Source organism: Bubalus bubalis, chromosome 17, assembly GCF_019923935.1.
Source record: "Bubalus bubalis isolate 160015118507 breed Murrah chromosome 17, NDDB_SH_1, whole genome shotgun sequence".
Lineage (NCBI taxonomy): Eukaryota > Metazoa > Chordata > Mammalia > Artiodactyla > Bovidae > Bubalus > Bubalus bubalis.
In genome coordinates, this window is record NC_059173.1 from 41,464,219 (window position 1) to 41,489,102 (window position 24,884).

Genomic DNA, 24,884 nt, shown 5'->3' on the forward strand with positions numbered 1-24,884 from the left:
ACTCCTTGGAAGAAAAGTTATGACCAACCTAGATACCATAGTCAAAAGCAGAGACATTACTTTGCCAACAAAGGTTCATCTAGTCAAGGCTGTGGTTTTTCCTGTGGTCATGTATGGATGTGAGAGTTGGACTGTGAAGAAAGCTGAGCACTGAAGAATTGACGCTTTTGAACTGTGGTGTTGGAGAAGACTCCTGAGAGTCCCTTGGACTGCATGGAGATCCAACCAGTCCATTCTGAAGGAGATCAGCCCTGGGATTTCTTTACAGGGAATGATGCTAAAGCTGAAACTCCAGTACTTTGGCCACCTCATGCGAAGAGTTGACTCATTGGAAAAGACCCTGATGCTGGGAGGGATTGGGGGCAGGAGGAGAAGGGGATGACAGAGGATGAGATGGCTGGATGGCATCACTGACTCGATGGATGTGAGTCTGAATGAACTCCGGGAGATGGTGATGGACAGGGAGGCCTGGTGTGCTGCAATTCATGGGGTCTCAAAGAGTTGGACACGACTGGGTGACTGAACTGAACTGAAGCTCATTCAAGTTTATTTTAATACAAATAAATATTTTATAAAAACTGAGAAACCTAGAACAAGTGATAAACTAAATACCAGGATATAACTGGAAAAATAGGTGTGACCAGGGCAAACACAGCTTTAAACTACCCTATACACTGAGAATCTAGCATCTGCCTGGTAAAAAGCTAGTAGCTCTCTCTTCCTGTTTTCTATAGGTACAGAAAATAGTCCTCATTGATGAAAACCTATTTTGACTAGCTACATTATGCCCCAAAGAAAAATGTGAAAGTGTTAGTCGCTCAGTCATGTCTAACTCTTTGTGACCCCATGGACTGTAGCCTGCCAGGCTCCTCTGCCCATGGGATTTTCCAGGCAAGAATACTGGAAAGGATTGACATTCCCTTCTCCAGGGAATCTCCCCAACCCAGAGATCAAATCCAAGTCTCCTTCATTGCAGGCAGATTCTTTACCGTCAGAGCCACCAGAAAGGAAAATGTACAAGCATGTTATGTTACCCGTTTTAAAGTCTACATTTTGAATTATTGTTCCTAAAAACTGAAAACAAGCCTAAATAGCCAGTTTAAGTCCTGAGTATTGTTATGGGAGGGATGGATGCATAGATGATTAATCTGAAAGACAGATTAAAATCCAAGGAAAAATAGGTGGGTGCTCTGTTTTAAAATGACCCAAAAATGGAACCTGAACTGTCCAGAACGGTGAGGTCTGTGAAGACTAGAAGTGGAATGATCTCTGGCAATCTTAAACATGAGCCTGGATCATGCTGAACAGAGCCTTTTCTGATGAACAGAGCCACAAAGCAAAGATTGCCATTTGCCAGAAGTTATACCAATTGAGAATATCATTTTGAATGTTCTAGTGCAGCAAGGAATCTGTTATATTTTTTTAAAGTTATTTTCAGCTAGTCCTTCCAACCGGCCAAGGAGATCTGTGATGCATCAGAGCTTCCTCATCACATTCGGGACGTGCAGACAGCTCTCCACAAATCTTTGGCAGCAGCCTGCGAATCTGTGCTGAAGGGGGGTAGGTTTCTCTTTATATTTGTTGTTGTTTCTCCAGATACTCGGTTTGCAGCAGCATCTGCTATCTGGGCCCAGACAGTCCTAACAGATGTGCCATTACCTCATATGATGAGCAAGCCCCTTGAACAAAGCGCCTGCTCCTCCTTGGCAGGTAGTCCTAGACGCTTTGTTTAAACCCAGTTGTAAAAAAACAGCTTGAATCCACCAGAGAATTGGAACTAATGAGAAGCAATTTCTCCACAAACTTGGTGAGGAGGATAATGGACTCCTTCTGAGCCCCCAGTTTTATTAGTATTTCCATTTCAGCAAAATTTGCTTTTGACACAGCTTTCAAATTAGCACTGAATGTATCAAGCCCATTTCACTTGATGTTGATGCTCTTGGTGAAGATGATCGGGAGATGACTTCAATGTTTCTAAATACATAGTGAGTGTGAAGTGTGAGCCATCGAACTATGGTGTCTTCGGTCTTCATGTCCTGTTGCATAAAGGAAGCAAGCAAACAGGCCTCAGACACATGTAGGGGTCCCCGGGAGCAACTTGACACTAAAGGAGCTGCACTGCTCAGAGAGTGCTACATCTCATCCCAGGAAATAATCTATTAGCACCATGTCTTCTGCAGTTTCCGTGGTGGTTCAAATGGTAAAAAAAAAAAAAAAAAAAAAAATCTGCCTGCAATGCAGCAGACCCGGATTTGATCCCTGGGTGGGGAAGATCCCCTGGAGGAGGGCACGGCAACCCGGGTTGTCTAGAGAATTCCTGCCTAGAGAATCCCATGGACAGAGGGCTACAGTCCATGGGGTTGCAGAATTGGATACGATTAAACAAAGCACACACCATGTCTTCTATCTGGGTGTGAGCCCTTCTCACCAAGTTTCTCAGTATACTATGAAGATAAATATGTGGCTCATCCTTTTGGAGGCACACTAGTTGGACTTGGGCAATCTGAGAAGACAGTTTACTCTCTGTAGTCAAGGTACTTGCAGCGTTATGTACATTTCTCATTTAGATGTTATACAGCCGAAGTTATATTTTAATATCTGAATTTTACTAATGTGAAAACAGATATTAAGCATCATCTACAAGCTCCCATATAGAAATTGGCAGAGAAATACTAAAATTCAGTTATATCTAACTCCCAAGTTATATTTTCTTTCTGCTGAGCCAAACAAATAACTTTTGGCTTATTACTTACAAACTGAGCCTCAATTTTGTTTCTCCATAATCTGGTTATTTTGTAGACTGAAAGAAAATGCAAACACACAAACAGACATAGGCATGCACAAATGTAAAAATCACAGCCTCACACACATGCATATATGCTCATACTGATTATCATAGAGTCTGGAGCATAATAAGCGATCAATATATGGTGGCTAGTTTCATTTTTGTAATATGTAGAAATTTTTAATAACTGGTAACTACTTAACCTATCGGAGAAGGCAATGGCAACCCACTCCAGTACTTTTGCCTGGAAAATCCATGGACAGAGGAGCCTGGTAGGCTGCAGTCCATGGGGTTGCTAAGAGTCGGGAACGACTGAGCGACTTCACTTTCACTTTTCACTTTCATGCATTGGAGAAGGAAATGGCGACCCACTCCAGTGTTCTTGCCTGGAGAATCCCAGGGATGGGGGAGCCTGGTGGGCTGCCGTCTCTGGGGTCACACAGAGTCAGACACGACTGAAGCGACTTAGCAGCAGCAGCAGCAACTTAACCTATATCCATCCTAAGGGTTATCTGAACTTAAAACAAGTGGCCTAGAGAACAGTAATTATGCTAAATGATATCTTAATGATGGTGTCTCTGACCACCTAATTAACTGGATACAGAAGTTTGTTAGAATAGGGACACTTCCTTTTGGAGGGCCCACTGGATACATCAACACAATGGCCTCCACACTGACACAGCACTAGCAATGGCCTTATGCACAGAGGCTAATTCTGGATGTGTTAATAGAGGTTGTCTTGGGTTGACGATATGGTAGAAAATGTATTTTCTGCTTTGTCTAGCCTGGCGATTTTGACCATGCACTCCAAAGCAACTTAGGTGCTATGTAATCTTGAACAAGGTATTCAACCATGCTAACTCAAAACTCTTACTTTGTAAATAGATGAAATAGTTATTAGGTTGGTACAAAAGTAATTCTGGTTTTTCGTTGTTGAACTTTGCTGTTTAATAGTGGAATACATTCTTAAATAAATGTGGTTATGCTATACATCATTTTAATGTGCATTCCTTTCTCTATGCTTTTTTTTTGCTAATGACTTATTACTTGCTGTTTATTTTATATTTTAGACTATAGAAATGATGTTAGACAGAAAGCACATTCTAGCAATTTCCTTACTAGAGCTAAAAATGGGTTGTAAAGCAGCAGAGACAACTCACAACATCAACAACACATTTGGCCCAGGAACTGCTAATGAATCTACAGGACAGTGGTAGTTAAAGAAGTTTTTCAAAAGAGCCCAGAAGATGAGAAGCACACTGGCCAGCCATCTGAGGTTGACAACGACCAGTTGAGAGCCACCACTGAAACTGATCCTCATACAACTACAAGAGAAGTTGCCAAAGAACTCAAAGTTGAGCATTCTATGGTCCTTTGGCATTTGAAGCAAATTGGAAAGGTCACAAAGCTCAAAAGTGGGTGCCTCATGAGCTGACCAGAAATCAAAACAAAAAAATCATCCTTTTGAAGTGTTGTCTTCAGTTATTCTATGCAACAACAACAAACCATTCTCTATCAGATTGTGATGTGTAACAAAAAGTGGACTTTATACCACAACAGACAATTACTAGCTCAGTGGTTAGACTGAGAAGAAGCTTCAAAGCACTTCCCAGAGCTAAACTTGCACCTAAAAATGATCATGGTCACTGTTTGGTGGTCTGCTGCCTGTCTGATCCACTACAGCTTTCTGAATCCCAGCAAAACTGGAGAAGTATGCTCAGCAAATCAATGAGATGCACTGAAAACTCCAACACCTGCAGCCAGCATTGGTCAACGGAAAGGGCCCAGTTCCTCTTTATGAAAATGCGGACCTCATGTCATAACCCACAATTGAGTTATGAAGTTTTGCCTCATCTGCTATATTCACCTGACCTCTCGCCAACTGATTACCATTTCTTCAATCATCTCAACAACTTCTTGCAGGGAAAACACTTCACAACCAGCATGAGACAGAAAATGCTTTCCAAGAGTCCACTGAATCCAAAACCATGAATATTGACATTACAGGAATAAACAAACTTATTTCTCGATGCCAGAAAGTGTTGATTGCAGTGGTTCCTATTTTGATTAATAAAGATGTATTTGAGCCTAGTTATAATGATTTAAAATTCATGGTCTGAAACTGCAATCACTTGTGTGTGTGTGCTGTATGCTAAGTCATTTCAGTCATGTCCAACTCTTTATGACCCTGTGGACTATAGCCCACCAGACTCCTCTGTCCATGGGATTCTCCAGGCAAAAATACAGGGGTCAATTGCCACATCCTCCTCCAAGGATCTTCCCGATTCAGGGATTGAACCCAAATCTCTTATGTCTCCTGCACTGGCAGGCGGGTGCTTTACCACTAGCATCACCTGGGAAGCCCATTTTGATTAATAAAGATATATTTGAGCCTAGTCATAATGATTTAAAATTAATGGTTTGAAACTGCAATTACTTTTATACCAACCTAATATCTGCCCATATAAAATATCTAACATAACGGTATCTCAAAAATAACAAGCACTCTATATATTTTCACTACTATCTTTGTTTATTAATACTATTATCACCAGTACTAATAATAAAACCATTATTTTTATTTCAATGATATGTGTTCCTCTTACAGCTGTGCAAGTTTTAAAGCAGGTCAAATACTTATATCAGCTAAAAACTACCCAAAAGATAGAAATGAATTTTCTATTTATAGCAGGTGTAATTGAGACAAAACTACTTATAATTTTTTTAATTGTATATCCTATGGAAAAATGCAGAGTCAAAGGCGAAACACTGTTGGAAGTAATGGATAAAAATCAGGTAATAGTACATAGAGTCAATAGTGAGAATTTTTTTTAAATTAAAGTTATTATACATGGGGACTTTTCCCTTCAATTGGCCTGTTTCATAGAGAGAAAGGAGAGAAAGTAGTAAAGAAAGGGGAAAAAGTCTACAAATAAACTTTTCTTCATTTTTCTTTGATGTCTGCTTGACAATGTGCTTTGAATGATTTGCACTTGTGTCTTCTAGAACATTACAGCTGGAAGCTGTCTGAAGAATAATTCATTTAAGACAGTCTTTTATAAAAATATGACACAACTGAAGCCTAAGGAACTAATTGATTATCCAAAGGTATTTGTTTAGGGAACAGAAAAGGGGAAAAGACATGTATCAGGGTAAATAGATTTGGGGTGAGTCTAATTTTTTTAGATGACTTCAAAGCCATATGGATGTGTGTGTCGATTTCTATGTCTTCATCAAAGTGTGACACACATGACCAGTTTAAATGTAAACTGTCATACAGACACTGCTGAGATCACTGAAGTTCAACTGAGAAAAACACAGGGTTTTTTTTTTTCCTACATTAATACAAAACTTATTTCCCTGTCAATAATTTCATTCAGTGCTAAAAACAGTGCAAAGCCTATGTATTGGGTTTTGTTTTATAATATCTCTGAGGCAGGTTTTCTTCCAAATGCAGTAACTAAAACTGTTGTCAAAATTTGTTAGTGGCCAGCAGGCAATTTTACATCTCAGAAAGATTTTTTAAAAGAAAAAAAAAAAACCTTTGATAATATTTTCCCCATTGAATATACCCAGTTATTCCTTTACTAGGCACCTAGGCACAGTGCTACATAGATTTATGGACATGGAGCATTATCATAATTTTCAACAAATGACTGTGTTCAATGAAGCATGCCATACAAAGCACTTGTCTTTCTTCATCATGGTATGCAAAGAAAAAACTGCCATCCTCTTCAGAAATAAGAGAAAAATAGTTGACCAATAATATGCCTTTTACCACAAATCCCAGGGCAGAGGAAAGGTTTCACCAAACTCTATCATGTGATAAATTTTAAGTTGATTTTTTAACCTAAATTATATCCCTATAAGTACAAGTAGAGGTATAAAGGAAACAAACTTGTCATCTCAAATATAAGGCATTTTTGTCACTGAGATTTCAATATGCAAGACTGAGAACCTGTACTTTGGTTCATCATACACTTTTTTTCCCTGATATATTAAATAAATGTTTTTGTTGTTGCATGTATTTGTATAAAACACAACACCCCTTTTCCTCTAAGTACTACACATAATTTCAAAACAGTTTGGAAACAGATCTCATTATGAGCAAAAATTAAAAAGCAAAAATTTGCATTTAAGACAAAAAAGTAAGGCATTGCTCTTTTTTTTTTTTTTTTTTAAACTTTACATAATTGTATTAGTTTTGCCAAATATCAAAATGAATCCGCCACACGTATACATGTGTTCCCCATCCTGAACCCTCCTCCCTCCTCCCTCCCCATACCATCCCTCTGGGTCATCCCAGTACACCAGCCCCAAGCATCGAGTATCGTGCATCGAACCTGGACTGGCAACTCGTTTCATACATGATATTTTACATGTTTCAATGCCATTCTCCAAAATCTTCCCACTCTCTCCCTCTCCCACAGAGTCCATAAGACTGTTCTATACATCAGTGTCTCTTTTGCTGTCTCGTACACAGGGTTATTGTTACCATCTTTCTAAATTCCATATATATGCGTTAGTATACTGTATTGGTGTTTTTCTTTCTGGCTTACTTCACTCTGTATAATAGGCTCCAGTTTCATCCACCTCATTAGAACTGATTCAAATGTATTCTTTTTAATGGCTGAGTAATACTCCATTGTGTATATGTACCATACCTTTCTTATCCATTCATCTGCTGATGGACATCTAGGTTGCTTCCATGTCCTGGCTATTATAAGCAGTGCTGCGATGATATTAAATGTTCTGTGCAACCTTAAGAAGGTTAAAAGGAAAATGAAAATTAAATAAATAAAATGGATAAACATGATAGGAATAAAAAATGAGAAAACTATTGAGGAAATTTAAGTTTTATGGTCAAAATTAAGAAAGTGAAAAGGCCTGGGTGATCTTGTAGTGGCAAATGCATGGATATGACAGATCTTCCAAGCTGTCTATATTACAAGGAATAATAAATCTCAAAGGAATGACAGCTGTTGAGATTTCTCTCATTTAGGATTTGGTGGTGGCAGAAAGCTTTCCTTCCCCTGGCTGAGAGAGTCATGAAAACAATTAGTTGCCAGTTATCATGTAGAACATCTTCATTGTGAAAAGAAGGTAAGACTCCTTAGCCGTACTTCACCCTGTATAATAGGCTCCAGTTTCATCCACCTCATTAGAACTGATTCAAATGTATTCTTTTTAATGGCTGAGGGGAGGAAGGAGGGTTCAGGATGGGGAACACGTGTATACCTGTGGCGGATTCATGTTGATATATGGCAAAACCAATACAAGATTGTAAAGTTAAAAAATAAAATTATATTAAAAAATAAAAGACTCCCTAGCCATTTACCAGCACACTGGGGGGTCTTCTCTTTCCCTGGTCCTCTCTAAGGCTCTTTGTGTGGCCACCCTCATCCTTCTAATTCTTCTCTCCACTGTTCTGCCTTCCAGAGATGAGTACCCTCTTCTCACATGACCCTTTCGGCATGACACTATTTTAAAAATAATAGTCTATAATAAGCTAACAAGATAGGCAAAACACTCTCTGACATACATCACAGCAGGATCCTGTATGACCCACCTCCCAGAATATTGGAAATAAAAGCAAAAATAAACAAATGGGACCTAATTAAACTTAAAAGCTTCTGCACATCAAAGGAAACGATAAGGAAGGTGAAAAGACAGCCTTCAGAATGGGAGAAGATAATAGCAAATGAAGCAACTGACAAACAACTAATCTCGAGAATATACAAGCAACTCCTACAGCTCAACTCCAGAAAAATAAATGACCCAATCAAAAAATGGGCCAAAGAACTAAATAGACATTTCTCCAAAGAAGACATACAGATGGCTAACAAACACATGAAAAGATGCTCAACATCACTCATTATCAGAGAAATGCAAATCAAAACCACTATGAGGTACTATTTCACACGAGTCAGAATGGCTGCGATCCAAAAGTCTACAAGTAATAAATGCTGGAGAGGATGTGGAGAAAAGGGAACCCTCTTACACTGTTGGTGGGAATGCAAACTAGTACAGCCACTATGGAGAACAGTGTGGAGATTCCTTAAAAAACTGGAAATAGAACTGCCTTATGATCCAGCAATCCCACTGCTGGGCATACACACTGAGGAAACCAGAAGGGAAAGAGACACGTGTACCCCAATGTTCATCGCAGCACTGTTTATAATAGCCAAGACATGGAAGCAACCTAGATGTCCATCAGCAGATGAATGGATAAGAAAGCAGTGGTACATATACACAATGGAGTATTACTCAGCCATTAAAAAGAATACATTTGAATCAGTTCTAATGAGGTGGATGAAACTGGAGCCTATTATACAGAGTGAAGTAAGCCAGAAAGAAAAACACCAATACAGTATACTAACGCATATATATGGAATTTAGAAAGATGGTAACAATAATCCTGTGTACGAGACAGCAAAAGAGACACTGATGTATAGAACAGTCTTATGGACTCTGTGGGAGAGGGAGAGAGTGGGAAGATTTTGGAGAATGGCATTGAAACATGTAAAATATCATGTATGAAACGAGTTGCCAGTCCAGGTTCGATGCATGATACTCGATGCTTGGGGCTGGTGCACTGGGACGACCCAGAGGGATGGTATGGGGAGGGAGGAGGGAGGAGGGTTCAGGATGGGGAAACATGTATACGTGTGGCGGATTCATTTTGATATTTGGCAAAACTAATACAATTATGTAAAGTTTAAAAATAAAATTTAAAAAAAAAGAAGTAAATATGGGATAAATCAAACATGTCATGATGTAATGGAAAGTTAGCAAGATTTCTGTTCAAATTCCAGTCCCAGAACTGGCCATCTGTGTCACTATGGGCTTTTTATTTAACTCCTGAGTTTTATTGTTCTTAGTTGAAAATTAAGGCTTCAATGTGAAAATACACATAAAGGCCTAGGACAGTGTATATCTTATAGTATATATATCATAGCTTTTCAGTAAGCTGTGGTGGTGGTAGGGGTGGTATAGTTGCTAAGTAGTGTGTGACTGAAGGCAATGGCACCCCACTCCAGTCCTTATGCCTGGAAAATCCCATGGACAGAGGAGCCTTGTAGGCTGCAGTCCATGGGGTCGGTAAGAGTCAGACATGACTGAGGGACTTCACTTTCACTTTTCACTTTCATGCATTGGAGAAGGAAATGGCAACCCACTCCAGTGTTCTTGCCTGGAGAATCCCAGGGACGGGGTAGCCTGGTGGGCTGCCGTCCATGGGGTCACACAGAGTTGGACATGACTGAAGTGACTTAACAGCAGCAGCAGCAGTCCGACTCTTACAACCCCCTGGACTGTAGCCTGCCAGGCTCCTCTGTCCATGGGATTCTCCAGGCAAGAATACTGGAGTGAGTGGCCATTTCCTTCTCCACAGTAAGCAATAATTGCTACTAATTAATATCACTATGACTAATACCAACAGAAACACTACCATTAATAACAAAATTTTCTCCCCATCTATGAGATAAGAGAAATAATATTTTCCTGGCTTGTGACTGTATAACTCTAATTTCTACTCTCTTTTCCACATGACATTCTCCTCCGAGTCTGCATTTTCTCCTCTTCCTCTTGGATCTTGGACCCACGTGGATAATGAAGGATGGCCCCATCTTTAGATGCTCAATTCACTTATATCTAGAAAGACTATTTCCAAATAAGGTCATATTCAGAGATTTTCCAATTTAAGACATAAGATATGTTGAGGGGCAGGGGGGAGAGAGTTCAACCCACTGTATCAGGTCGGGTAATGTTGCAGAAGTGAAAAATTTATCCTTAGGGAACTGTCATGAATTTTAAAAGTTCAAGGTAATATAACCAGTATATAGTAAAAATGTGGCTAGAATCCAGGTTATGTGAAAGTCTCTCAGTCATATCCAACTCTGTGTGACCCCATGGACTATACAGCCCATGGAATTCTCTAGGCCAGAATACTGGAGAGGGTTGCCATTTCCTTCTCCAGGGGATCTTCCCAACCCAGAGATCAAACCCAGGTCTCCTGCATTGCAGGTGGATTCATTACGAATTGAGCTATCAGGGAAGCCCTTAGAATCCTGGTTTTAATTACTGGATATTCATGTGTGCTGGAAACAGCCTTGATGTAAGTCAACAGACACATGCTGCTGTAAACAACTCAACCTTTCCCCAAAGTGGCATTCTGTGACATGATTCTTCCAGAAGATGTTATAGAAAAACCATAGAGAAAGGGCTGCAAATTCTATTGGGTTGGCCAACTAAGTTAATTTTGATTTTCCCTAACATCTTAGAGAAAAACCTATAAGAATTTTTTGGTCAACTCAATATTAAGTCTATTAAATGGCAAGTTAAATAAGGTTAAGTGGTTATCTTTATCTCAGAATGTAAAGTCTTTGACATGTTCAAGTATACTTTTTATTAAAAAAATAATATTAGATAGTACACAGTATTTCTAAAACCTATTTAACCCTAGATATTTTGTCTGTCCGGTCCGTCTAGTCAAGGCTATGGTTTTTCCAGTGGTCATGAATGGATGTGAGAGTTGGACTGTGAAGAAGGCTGAGTGCCGAAGAACTGATGCTTTTGAACTGTGGTGTTGGAGAAGACTCTTGAGAGTCCCTTGGACGGCAAGGAGATCCAACCAGTCCATTCTGAAGGAGATCAGCCCTGGGATTTCTTTGGAAGGAATGATGCTAAAGCTGAAACTCCAGTACTTTGGCCACCTCATGCAAAGAGTTGACTCATTGGAAAAGACTCTGATGCTGGGAGGGATTGGGGGCAGGAGGAGAAGGGGACGGCGGAGGATGAGATGGCTGGATGGCATCACTGACTCAATGGACGTGAGTCTGAGTGAACTTCGGGAGTTGATGATGGACAGGGAGCCTTGGCATGCTGAGATTCATGGGGTCACAAAGAGTCGGACACGACCGAGCGACTGAACTGATAACATCTTTTAAGACTAGTTTTTGTAGCACACATTTTTTGGGACAAGCTGGTCTAAGCCAAAACAAGAAAGAAAGAAAACTGTAGCACTGTAATATATCAAATTTGGAATCAACTAGGAAAAAGAAGTTTTCAGTGGGAAAAGGTATGTAATGGGAGAGCACCCTCTAGCAACAATACAACAAATGTTTATTGGCCACCCCCTCTGTTTACTAAAATGCTACATTCTGAATACAACTGATAAGCTCCCTGTCTTCTTGCAACTTACAATGTAGGTAGAAAGATAGTCATTAAACAATTAATTTGAATGAAGTATGATGAAATTTAAGTAAGCAAAATTAAATTGCAGTATGTATTATATGTCACTTCTTCAATTCTAGAGTAGGAGAGCGTTACCGACTCTAGGAATTGAAGAAGTGACATTTAAGCTAAGCCCTGGAAAAAGGATCAAATACAACCAAGTGACAGGAAAAAGATTCAAGTTCCTGTTTGCCAAGATTCAGAGCTAAGAAAGGCATCTCTCCATCAAGTCCAGGAGAAAATAATTTAATGTGACTTTTTTGATTTGGGAGATGTCAACACACCTTAAAAAGTTAAAATTTCAAATTCAATTTTACTTTAAGCCATAAATGAGACAGAATTTCCACTCCATCCTTCACTCCACCCCTTCCTGACTACCATGCCATCTCTCTCTCCACTTCTGTGCTTCAGGTGATATCCTTCACCACATTCCTAAATTTTATCCCTCTTTTCTCAGCTCACATTCTTTTCTTACTGTAGTGTGATACAGTTAAGTAAAACAAGAGATTTTATTAAAAATGATTAAAAATTTGCATTACAATTTACACTCAAATTCACAACAGCATTTCTTCTATCCAAATTGTTACAAACAACAGGAAAAAAGGCCTACTTTTCTGAAATAACTGTATAGTTATAAGCATTCTATTGGTATGTTTTGCTTGGCAATAGCATGGTTGAAAAGTGATAATAAGATGCAATATAAAAACTTGTGAATTCACAACTAAGAAGGACATTAAGTGACTTTTTTTCTAAGTAAAATTATAAATATACAAATTAAGAATCAGATTTAATATTAAATCTATCATGATTTCACAATTTTTTTTAAATTCTAAGAGTTCAATTTTTTTTTAATAAACACATTTTTTCACTGTGCTTTGTTTACTGTAGTCTTTATTATCATGCCAGCATGGTTTACTGCCTACATTTTTTTCTCCCAGGTTCATATATACTGCTGCTGAACAATTTTGACTCCCCCAGGTTTAGTATATAAGCCAAGAACTGACATCAATAAGAACAAGTCCATGCCAAAAGTATTATTCTCTAATGAAAGTATACAGTCAAACGATATTTTTCAAAAATTCTCATCTTGGAAAACCAAGAAAAATGCAAAGTAATTTATGTAAAAAAGAATCTCCTGTACTTGACATTGAATGTTTTAATTAGAAATGCATATGGACCATATGTTAATACTATATTTCAATTTCTATCCAGAGAAACCACAGTATCTACTAGGATGTAAGTTGAAAAGAGGGATAAGTTGTCTTTGCCTCTTTTAAAAATTCTTTAGACTCTCCAGAGATGACATATACAGTCCAAATAGATTTGGGTTGTCTTTCTTGGACCTTATACCTATTTATTATCTCCAGCTTTCTTGTTGCAAGCAAGGCACTTTTATTTGTATCTCCTGGAGGTTACAAAAGAATGTATAGAGCAAGATTTTTTCACATGCAAGGTTTTTAAAGAGACGAGTAATGATATTTCTGCCTACCAAAGCATCATTCAGAATACTAAGAATCTATGCTAATATATTTACGTCAACAATCACATGGAAACTTTTACAGTGCAGAAGATCTGGCTTTTTCATGAACATCAGGGTAAAACTCACTAAATCCAGTAAGGTTTTATAATCTGAACTCTGTCACACCAACTGTGCATCTACATGATAACATACTAGTTAGGAAGTGATGATGGAAAGAGCACTGGCTTGTCTTCTGGCAGTAACTTCAAGGTAGAGGACTTTGGATAATCTTAAAACACAAATTCTAGTTTATTATCTCCTTCCAGAAATTTTCACCAATCTATGAACATATGAACACAAAAGCTTTTTGTCATAACTCTCTAAGTAAGAACTGCTCACCACTTGAACAGAATTATCTAGTATGGTTGCTTGAAATGTCAATCCTTGATTCTGCACCACCCTAAAACTTACTAAATTGGAGTCTTAAAAAGTAGATTTAAGATACAATTGGGACTTCCCTGGTGGTCCAGTGGTTAAGAATCCACCTGCCAATGTGAGGAACACAAGTTCTATCCCTGGTCTGGGAAGATCCCACATGCTGCAGAGCAACTAAGCCCGTGAGCCACAGCTACTGAGCCCACACCTACAGCCTGTGTTCCCCAAGAGATGCCGCCACAATGGGAAGCCTGCCATAACTAGAGAAAGCCTGTGTAAAGCAACAAAGACCAAGTGCAGCCAAAAATACAGAAATGAATAAATCATTTTTTTAAAAGACATCTACAATTTATAAAAATGCTCCTGAGAATTCTTCTCTCTGGTTTGATGAGCACTAGTATATAGTGAATTATTTTCATAGTTAGATCAGTCACTCAGTTGTGTCCGACTCTTTGCGACCCCATGAATCGCAGCATGCCAGGCCTCCCTGTCTACCACCAACTCCTGGAGTTCACTCAGACTCATGTCCATCAAGTCAGTGATGCCATCCAGCCATCTCATCCTCTGTCGTCCCCTTCTCCCCCTGCCCCCAATCCCTCCCAGCATCAGAGTCTTGTCCAATGAGTCAACTCTTCGCATGAGGTGGCCAAAGTACTGGAGTTTCAGCTTTAGCATCATTCCTTCCAAAGAAATCCCAGGGCTGATCTCCTTCAGAATGGACTGGTTGGATCTCCTGGCAGTCCAAGGGACTCTCAAGAGTCTTCTCCAACACCACAGTTCAAAGGCATCAATTCTTCGGCGCTCAGCCTTCTTCACAGTCCAACTCTCACATCCATACATGGCCACAGGAAAAACCATAGCCTTGACTAGATGAACCTTTGTTGGCAAAGTAATGTCCCTGCTTTTGAATATGCTATCTAGGTTGGTCCTAACTTTCCTTCCAAGGAGTAAGCGTCTTTTAATTTCATGGCTGCAGTCACCATCTGCAGTGATTTTGGAGCCCAGAAAAATAAAGTCTGACACTTTATCATAGTTAGATAGCATTCCATTATCAGGACTATGTTAATTCTACAAATGGAATTAATAACAAGAAACAGAATAAAAGAAACAGGTTTCATTTGTATAGAGGCTTATCATTACAACTTCAAAAAAAAAGCTTCTGTTATTTTCTCCATGCCAGGCACCCTTTTCCACTTCCCACTTGAAGAGAAATGCCAAAGAAGCTGCAGGCCATAGATCCTCCTGAAATCCGCCAGGGATATTTGCATTAGCAAATTAGCAACAGATGTTGTTAGCCTAGAAACTCAGGTGAGAAAGATTTTGTTCTTAAGAGTCTAATCTTGAAGTAGGCATTGTCAGAAAAAATGATGTTTTTGAAGTTAGTATAAAACGTTCGACTCACTGAATATCCCATTCTGGTGCAAACCAGGGTGGGTTACGGCACAGTGTGAGACACAGAAAATAATACATGGGCATGAAAGCAGGGAGTGGATCACAAAGCACCGAACAGAGAGCCTTCATCTTATCTGATTGAAAGTTTTATCAATTTCATAATGAATCAATAGCTCTTGAAGACATTTACAAGAGGGATGGATTACTTTGTATGCATTTTATGCCTAGCATGTGGATAAAAATTGTAATATCCTAATCTGAAAAGTTAGGCAATAGTTCCTCATTGTGATCCTGTCTTTGCACTCAAAAAATAAGCCTACTGTGTGCCAAAGTATCTTTAGGACTCTTAACTGACATAAAATATTGGGGAACACATAACTCAGGTATCTGGTGATAACTATTGATTTTCAAAGTCTAATAAAATTGCAAAAAGAATAAACACAAACACCTAAAATGGGGTTTAGATATGCAACCAATATGATAGAACTCATTGGTATGTGTACATACTGGGGAGATGGGAGGAGAACAGTTTGCAAATCAGGCCCCACGGAGTCAGCTCCACAGAAGGGACAAGTGAGAGAAGCTGGAGAGATCTGGTGCAGCTGAAGGGTGGGTGAAATCAGGATGTCAGAATGACCTATGGTTGTATGAAGTGTGACAGCGGCTGACCCCACACACACAAGCACACCCAGGAACACACACTCAAGTACACAGGCGTGTGCTAAAACAGAACCTATGCACTCTGGGAGTCAGTGTTAAGAGGGTGTGGTGAAGACTTGTGCCTGAAGTCCAACCATCCTTTCTCTGAGTTTCCCCTTTAAAGACCTGGGCCCTAAAAGGGAAGACTATTTCCTTTCTTGATGGAGAAAAAGAGGCTCAAGGATATTAAAGACTCCATCTTTATGTTAATCAACAGAAAGATACTGGTGGTAGTGTGAACAGTTGTTGTTTAAACCCTCAAAATGTACACTTTATAAGAAGCAGGGGAAATCCTGAGAAGAGAACCCTGAGGTGGTGTCAGACGATGGTGGGGAACAGGGATCTGTGGGTTAGAGCCACATGCCTGCCAAATGCCTCTGCCTCAGGACATGCTCTACGGCTGAGAGCTACCAGCATGAACCCCCAAACCCCAAGAGGCGCTCTTCCTGGCAAGGATGGCAGGAAGCCAAGCTGGCTGCTGTTAGACTGGGAGCTCCTGCCTCCCTCGCTACTGCACCTGGCTGTGGAGCCCGGGAGGCACTGTGCACAGGAGTGGTGGCATGTATCCAGGCACCATCAGGCTTTAAGAGGCACTGGCCCTGCTGGTATCCCTGAGTGCAGGAAGAGCATGTGTGCCTCTGGCTCCAGGCTCACTTGCACGTAAGTGAGCACCCCTTCTTGTGTCCTCAGTGTGGGGGCTGCTACAGCTAAAAGGGGAACCTGATTGACCATCTGCAGCTCTGCACCAGGGAGGAGCCCTTCCAAAATGCTAAGTGTAGACTCTGCTTCATGCCCAACACCAGCAGCAGCACAGTAGGAAGGTGGAGTAAGCGCAGCGCTGGTCTCCCAGCCTCCTGGACCACAGGCAAAAATGACCAGAGAGAGAGCAGTGTGGGGCTCTCTAAACAAAAGTCATCTGGTGGGCCTGCCTAATCCTCAGGGACCTCAAGTACGGGGGCTGTGTAGCCCCTGAGGATTGGATCTGTCACCAGAAGCTGCCAGGAGCATAACAGAACACCTAGAGAACCACACAGGGTCCCTTACAGACATCTCCATACCTCATACCTGGGTCAGAAATGCTGACCCCATGGCAATGACCAAGGTGAGGAGATGTCTGTAAGGGAAAGCTAGACTGAAGACCTAAGAGTCATTCTTACTCTGCTTCTTGTACTAATTATTCATTAAAATAACTGATGTGAACATGAAAAACACAACTTTCCCCTCTCAGGAAGTACTCCCTGTTAGCCTATGATAATTAACGATAGTGGATTTGATGGACATAGAGATGCAGTTCCCGAATCATACTGTAAGAAAGGATTTGTTGCCCTGAATGCTGGGATTATTACCAGCAGACAGCCCTTCAGGGATAGCCTCAGCTGCAGAGGACATCTTAGCCAAGGTCCCACCATTGCCAGAGACTGCTGAGGCAAGCATGAAAATGCCCAGCTTGTTTGAACTGGTTGTTCATGAAAAATGAGTGATGTGAAGATCAAAAAGAAAAAAATTCAGCTTTCCTAGAAGTACTCGTAGTAACCTATGATAATCAATAAGATCTGCTTTGATGGACATTGTAAAGGGTAGTTCAGAGCTCCCTGTGATGGGGATAAGCTATCAGACCCACGTTACTCCTCATCTTCTGCCCAACTCTACTGCTTTCACCTCCCTTCCATAAGTATTAATTTCTAGAACTCTCCCTAGAAAACGTCTGCACTTTTAACTTCATCTCAGTCTGCTTCCTAGAAATCCAAACTATGACAGATGATGTCAAGAGTGGTCCAAGAAAGCAGGCATGAGATGGGTCTTGGAGCTAGCTCACTCATCGCCAGTTGGCATGCAGAAGCCCATCTCCTGTGGTTCGGTAAGCATAGGACATTCCCTGGAACAAGGTGTTTAAAATCTACTTGTAAAATAGAATAATCCACCAGTGGAAAGGAATGTGCAATTTATCGGTTGTTTGAAACATATGGAGAAGACTGTAAGCTTAGGAAAAACAGCATCCAATGATCTAAACTCAACGTATGCTTTATGAGAAGATAACAAAAAGCTGGGATCAATTAACAGTTAACTGAACGCCAAGTGGCAGCACCTGAAAGTGTTGGCCATACCCACCCCTCCTCCAACTGCAGCCTTGCCTGAGCCATTAGAGTACATCAAAAACCATATTGCTTTGGAGGAAGAGTGTGATGGAAACTGTGTCTCCTTTAAGGATTTTTAAAATGCAGGATAGACTTTCCTGCTGGTCCGGTGGGGTGGTTAAGGCTCCAAGGTCCCAATGCAGGGGGTCAGGGTTCAACCCTGGTGAAGGAACTAGGTCCCACATCCTGCAACTAACAGTTCACTTGCCACAACTGAAGATCCCACGTGGGGCAATGAAGACCCACACCCAGCAACCAAGGTCCTGTGTGTCGCAACTAAGGCCCGGAGCAGCCAAATAAATAAATTTTACAAACTGGACAAAAAATGCAGGAGTGTAGGTTCTTACACATCTCTATTTCACCATTCATCTAATTCCCTACAGAAATTAGATCCTATAGGTTGAAAATAGACCACTGCAAACTTAAGTAAAAGCTCCAACTGCAGCCACCTTGCCAGGTATAGTATCTTTTTTCGGGTAGATGAATAGCTCTTTGGATATGGTGGGTAGTCACGGATTTGGTAAATGTATTTTTTTCTATATATTATAGTGCCAGCAAAAAAAAAAAAAAAAAAAAAAAAAAAACCTCACTAAAAATTTATAATTGCATGAAACAGAAAACAAAATGCATTAACAGTTTTGCCCCTGGTTACATTACTTCCCCTATGGTGTGTTATAATATAGTCCAGAGAGCTGAGAACTCTCTGGACGTTTGGTAGAGCATCACATTGATCCACTGAAGGGGACTTTGTTGAGACACCAATATTAAAAAAGTGAGGTAGATAAACTCTGTGAGGATTCAGGGGACTGACCCATAGGTATTATTTTCAAGGAGCCAATGGTCATGGACACGTCAGATTAAAAAAACAAAAAACAAAAAAGACTTGCACCTCTCCATTTAAAATCATTTTTTTTTTTTTGTCTTCCTACAGCACTAAAAATAAAATACAAATTCCATCCCCCCAACTTAGAAAAGACGTGATCTACAGCCTACCTTCAGTCTGAATTTCTCTTAAGTTCTTGCTTCAGAACACTGGGCTAGTTTTCTACATCTGTGTAACAAATTACTACAAATTCACTATAGAAAGCAGTATCTTTTTATTAACTCACAGTTTCTGCAGGTCAGAAGTTTTGGTGTGGCATAACCAGGTTCACAGTTCAGGGCCTTGCAAAGCTGAAAGTGAGGTGTTGGCTGGGGCTGTGTTCTCATGTGGACCTCAGGCCTCCCATCTAAGTTGCTGGCAGAGCTTAGTGCTGTGGTTGTAGGATCCAAGTCCCCATTTCTTGGGGCTGGTGCTTGGGGTCGCTCTCAGTGGCTAGACCACTCTCAGTTCCTACTCATGTGACCCTTGCTTGAAGAGGAATCTCACAACATGCTGCTGACTTGCTTTCCAGTCAGTCGGAGAGCCTGTGCTACTTAAAATCCGTCTGTATTCTTATAAGAACCCGTTTAATTAGTTCAGGTTCCTCTAGAACACGCCCCTTTTCTTAGGGTCTACCAATCAGGGAGTTCACAGCAGCATCTTCTGTGCTTGAATGACTAATTGGAAAGAAGCTGAGTGTAGCCCATTTGGAGGAATCTTGGTGGATATCTTAGAGTGTTGCATATCCCAGTACTAAGACCAAGGCTTGCCTGAGACTGTCTTCATTTTAGCCCTGAAAAATCTCACCATCCAGGAAGCCCCCTCAGCCCTGGGTAAACCTTCCCCTACTAAACTCCCATCAAGCTCAGCTTCCTTTGGTTTCTCAGAAACAGCTACTCCATTTCTCCTTAAGGATTTGACATTAGCACTTCCACTGGGAATGTATTTTCTTCTTGACATCCATGCTGCTGCTGCTGCTGCTAAGTCGCTTCAGTTGTGTCCGACTCTGTGTGACCCCATAGACGGCAGCCCATCAGGCTCCATCGTCCCTGGGATTCTCCAGGCAAGAACACTGGAGCGGGTTGCCATTTCCTTCTCCAATGCATGAAAGTGAAAAGTGAAAGTGAAGTTGCTCAGTCGTGTCCGACTCCCAGCGACCCCATGGACTGCAGCCCGCCAGGCTGCTCCGTCCATGGGATTTTCCAGGCAAGAGTACTGGAGTCGGGTGCCATTGCCTTCTCCGTTGACATCCATACTTCATATTAAACATCATCTTCAGAGATTGCATTCTCTTGAGAGGAGACAGTAAAAGAAAAATAGTTGTAATAAATCAATAAAGAGCACAGGTATGTTAGAAAATGAGAAGTCTTATGGGGAAAAGATGAAAGAAGAAAATGAGAACAGGAGTTCTAAATGAAGTGTCAGAGTACATCTCTTTGAAAAAGTGTCATTTGAGCAAATATTTGAGGGGAGTGAGGGTATTAGCCAGGTAAATATCTGAGGCAATTATACTCCCTGGAGAGGGAAGAGTCATTGCTAATTATTTAAGGTGAAACATGCCTGGCATATTCAAGGATATGCAGAGAAAATGCAACAGGAATGGAGTGAGGAACTATACTAGAAGATGAACTCAGAGATGGAATGAGCAACCAGCTCATGTATGGCCTTGGAGAGCATTGTAAGATCAGTTGCTGAGATGGGAAGCTTACTGGGGAATTTTGAGCAAAAGAGGGACTTGATCTGACTTGAATTTTATAAGATTCTTTCTGGCAGTTGTGTTGAGAATAGGATGGGGATGGAAGGAAGGTATAGGTAGGGAGAACATTTAAAAGGCTTCTCAGTGGTGTATGTGGGTGATTATGGTGGTTGAGTGCAATGTTAACAGTATAAGCAGCAAAAATGATGAATGCAGATATACTGACAAATTGATGATGCAGTACAGACAGGATGAAATTGCTGGAGTAATATATTTAAGAGAGAGGGAATAGAATCTATTGCAAAAGTGGAGGCATTGGTTTTACCTGGGGCTTCCCTGGTAGCTCAGACAATAAAGAATCTGCCTGCAATGCAGGAGACCCGGATTTGATTTCTGGATCAGGAAGATCCACAGAGAAGGGAATGGCAACCCACTCCAGTATTCTTGCCCGGAGAATTCCATGGACAGGGGAGCCTTGCCGGCTACAGACCATGGGGTCACAAAAAGCAGGACATGACTGAGTGACTAACACTTCCACTTGGCTTTTCTTAGAAGCACTGAGAGTTCCTATAGCATAAAATGCAGAAATAGTGCACAAGTGTGCAAGATATGGATAGTAGATACATTAATATAAACATCATGGAAGGTGCTTGTGAAAGTTCTCTGTAAAATAGAAAGCAGACAGATGCAGTTTTTGGAACTGACTCATTACCCACTCAGCAGACAAGAGGGTTCTATCCTGGTTGGTGAGTTGGGGCATGGATAGTCCCTGGCAAAAAGTGTCGTCTCACTGGCTAAAGATTTTATGTGGAGGAGCAGAAATAGCTGAGAGGCAGACTAAATAAACAGTTGTAAACTTTAGAGTCCAAAGACTTTTGAATCTTCAGCATGATGGTTAGTTTGATGTGTCAGCTTGACTGGCCAGGAGGTGACCTGATCAAATATTATTTCTGGGGGACTCTAAGGATATTTCTGGATGAGATTAGCATTTGAATTGGTCGAAGGAGTAGAGTAGATGGCCCTCCCCCATTTGTGGATGAGGGTGAACATTATCCAAACTGTTGAGAGCCTGAATAGAACAAAAGGTTGAGAAAGGCAGAATCCTCCCCTTGCTGCCAGAGTGCTTCAGTTGGGACATTGATCTCCTGCCCTCAGCTTTCTTGGGTCTCAGGCCTCCGGAGTCTGAATTAAACAACTGATTTTCCTCGGTCTCCAGCCCATAGAGAGCAGATGGTGGGACTTCTCCACCTCCATAAGTTTGTCATAGTGTAATCTCTCTCTCTTTCTCTTCCATCCCTCCACCCCCCTCTGCCTGCCACTCTCTCACTGTCTGACTAGTGCACTCAGTCAATGTAAGTGTGTCATGCACAGGTCCAGGACTTGGTAAGGAAAAATATGGGACCCTGCACTGTGGACTGGAAGGTCGGGATGTATGCACCTGGGAACGCTGGCACTGCAGACCCCACAAACGCCTCGAGGTTTACAGAGGTAGCCCACCCTCCCCTCATGAGAGCCAGCATTTCGACCACACTGGATTACGACGTTGCAGGGCACCCTCCCTACAACCTGCCACGTAACAGGTGAGCCCTTCAGGAGGCACTCCTATTACCTGTTCAGGATGCCCTCCCCAATCTGTCAGGAGAAGTGCTGGGCCTCATAAACAACAAAACAGACTATACAATCAGAGTTTGAAGAATTAACTATCTTGAACAAGTAAGAGCCAGGAAAACATTCCTGGGGTTGGAATATAAGGGAGCTTACTTAAGGGGGCTAAAAGGTAAGGCTGGACAAATTAGAATTTATGCACTTGGACTGACTGCTTTTATGACACAAGACTGAACACCCTGGTCCTGGAGAGAGCCTCAAGGAATGAAGCAAACTCCCTATTATGCTGGTTCTCTCTCAGAGTCCTAGAGAAAACAAAGGCCTATGCTCAGAAAAGGAGAAATGCCCGAGTAACCCTAATGTATGCCAGAGAAGGAAACAAAGAGTCTGAGGTCAGTGGAGATGGTGGAATGGAGACACAGGAAAGACAAGGAGACCCACTGAGGCAGGGTTGCAGAGGAGGGATACAAGGGCACACCATTCGCCAAGGACACAAGGCCTGCTCTGGTGACAGGGGAGATCCACCGCCTTCTGTGGACAATGCTCAGCATCCTTGAGAAGTTCACCAGTAGCTCACCTTTGCAGTCTGAGGCTGAAGACACGTGCAGCTGCTGTGGATCTGCGCTCATTAGCTTCCATGGGGATGATGCCCCCCACCCGTAGAAGCCAGGTGGCACTGTTTAATCACCAGAAGCCAGGAGGCTGCAATTACAATAATTGCAAGGCGAGGTCAGCAGAGTAGCGGAGGGGGCGTCATCCTCAGGGAGCTGTAGACATATGGTTAATAGACATAGCATCCCTGGGGGCAAAACAGATGAGCTGTCAAGAAGGGTGCTGCTTAACATCTATAACCGAAAGAGGCAAAAATGCAGGAGCAGAGGCGTGAGGGCAATTGCTCCAATAAAAAGTAACGAGCTCTTACTCGTTTCTCTGAGCCAGTTTTCAAATCTGGAACCCATTGACTAACAAAGTGGCCGGTGCCTAGAAGAGGGAACTTGCAGCTATTACAGGACTGCAATGATTCTCCCAGTACTTCCCTCAGAGGCAGCGATGGCCATTTACTCAGCTCACTGTGCACTGAGGTAGGAGGAGCACCGGAATAGCTGGAGGACTGCGGTCTGAGTCGACATTAAGGCATTATCATGGCCCTTGAGTAAAGTCAGGACTTATTGGCTCTTTACAATAAATGAAGCCCTGGCTAAAGTCCAGCTCACAATGGAGAACTGGGAGTGACTCAGTGTTCATTTCTCCAGTGCTCAGGTATATAATTTGAATTGTTATATTTAGCAGTTACACTGATCCCCACATCTTTAGCCTCTAAGGAAGAGCATTCATAGTAGGTAAGGCCAAGTGGGAACCTATGAAACTTAACGACCCCCAAACAAGGTAGTAACATTACATCTCAGGGGTAGAGAGGGGTGGGGTGGAGGAAATTAGCACCACTATTAATGACCTAAAGAATTCAGTGGTGATGGTCCCAATCTTCTTTGCATTTGATAGCCAGTCTGGCCCCTGGAAAAACTGAGAACATTCTTGAGAATGATTTTAGACTAAGGCAGGTTGAATCAGGTAACGTCCTTGATCACTGCTACTGTGTCAAATATAATTTCCTCACTAGAGCATATTAATAAGGCCTTAGTTACATGGTTGTTGTTGTTATTTAGTTGCTAAGCCATGTCCAACTCTTTGCAACCCCATGGACTGTAGTCCACCAGACTCTTCTTTTCATGGAATTCTCCAGGCAAGAATACTGGCATGGGTTGCCATTTTCTTCTCTAGGGGATCTTCCCGACTCAAGGATTGAACCCGAGTCTCCTGCACTGGCAGGCAGATTCTTTACCACTGAGTCACCAGGGAAGCCCCCAATTACGTGGTATTTGAACATTTATCTGGTGAACCTGGTTATTTTCCATTTCAATTAAAAAAGAGAATCAGAAATAACTCATGTTTAAGTAGAATAAATAAAATATTCATTTACCATTTTCCTCAGAGCTGTGTTAACCTCCTGCCCTCTATCACAAAATAATACAAAGAGGTCTGAACCACATAAGTATCCCCAGAGTACCACATTAATCACTGTATTGAAGAGATCATGCCAACTGGAGAGAGCAAGAGACAGCTAGTACCCTGACAGCTTGACAGGACATGGTGTTTCATGAAGTGTGTGTTAAGACCTGTGAAGATTCGAGAGGCATGCCTAAATTGAGAAAATTTAGGGATGTAATAGGCAAAGGCCTACCCAGTTATCACCTTAAAAATAAGAAGCAAATTACTGCCTCTTATATCCCCTAGCACAGAAGGAAAGCACAGTGCCTGGGAGGCCTCTTTAGATCTTGAAATATCACATTCCACACCAAGGAAGACCGTTCCAGCCTTGGGTGATATGGAGGCTGCCGAATCAGCTGGTGCTGATCCATGACTCTATGCAAGCTGCTCTGCCCCTTGGGACAAACAACTGAGCAGACCCTGTTGTGCGGCCGTATCAGCGGTGAGAAAGACAGTGTGAAGCTTATGGCAAACAGCAGCGAGAGGCTCACGATGCAGGCCCCGAGGATCTGGAGCAGGGCCACAGGAAAGAACTG

General features: G+C 41.5%; 1 long non-coding RNA gene across 1 annotated transcript; it reads right to left on the reverse strand.

Moving 5' to 3' along the window:
* Positions 1 to 1,808: 1,808 nt before the first annotated feature.
* On the reverse strand, positions 1,809 to 19,600 carry LOC123329966. Its single transcript, XR_006545609.2, has 3 exons — positions 19,249 to 19,600; positions 7,450 to 7,546; positions 1,809 to 2,036 (listed from the first exon to the last, which is right to left on the reverse strand). It is a non-coding gene; the product is annotated as an uncharacterized LOC123329966 (long non-coding RNA).
* Positions 19,601 to 24,884: the final 5,284 nt, after the last annotated feature.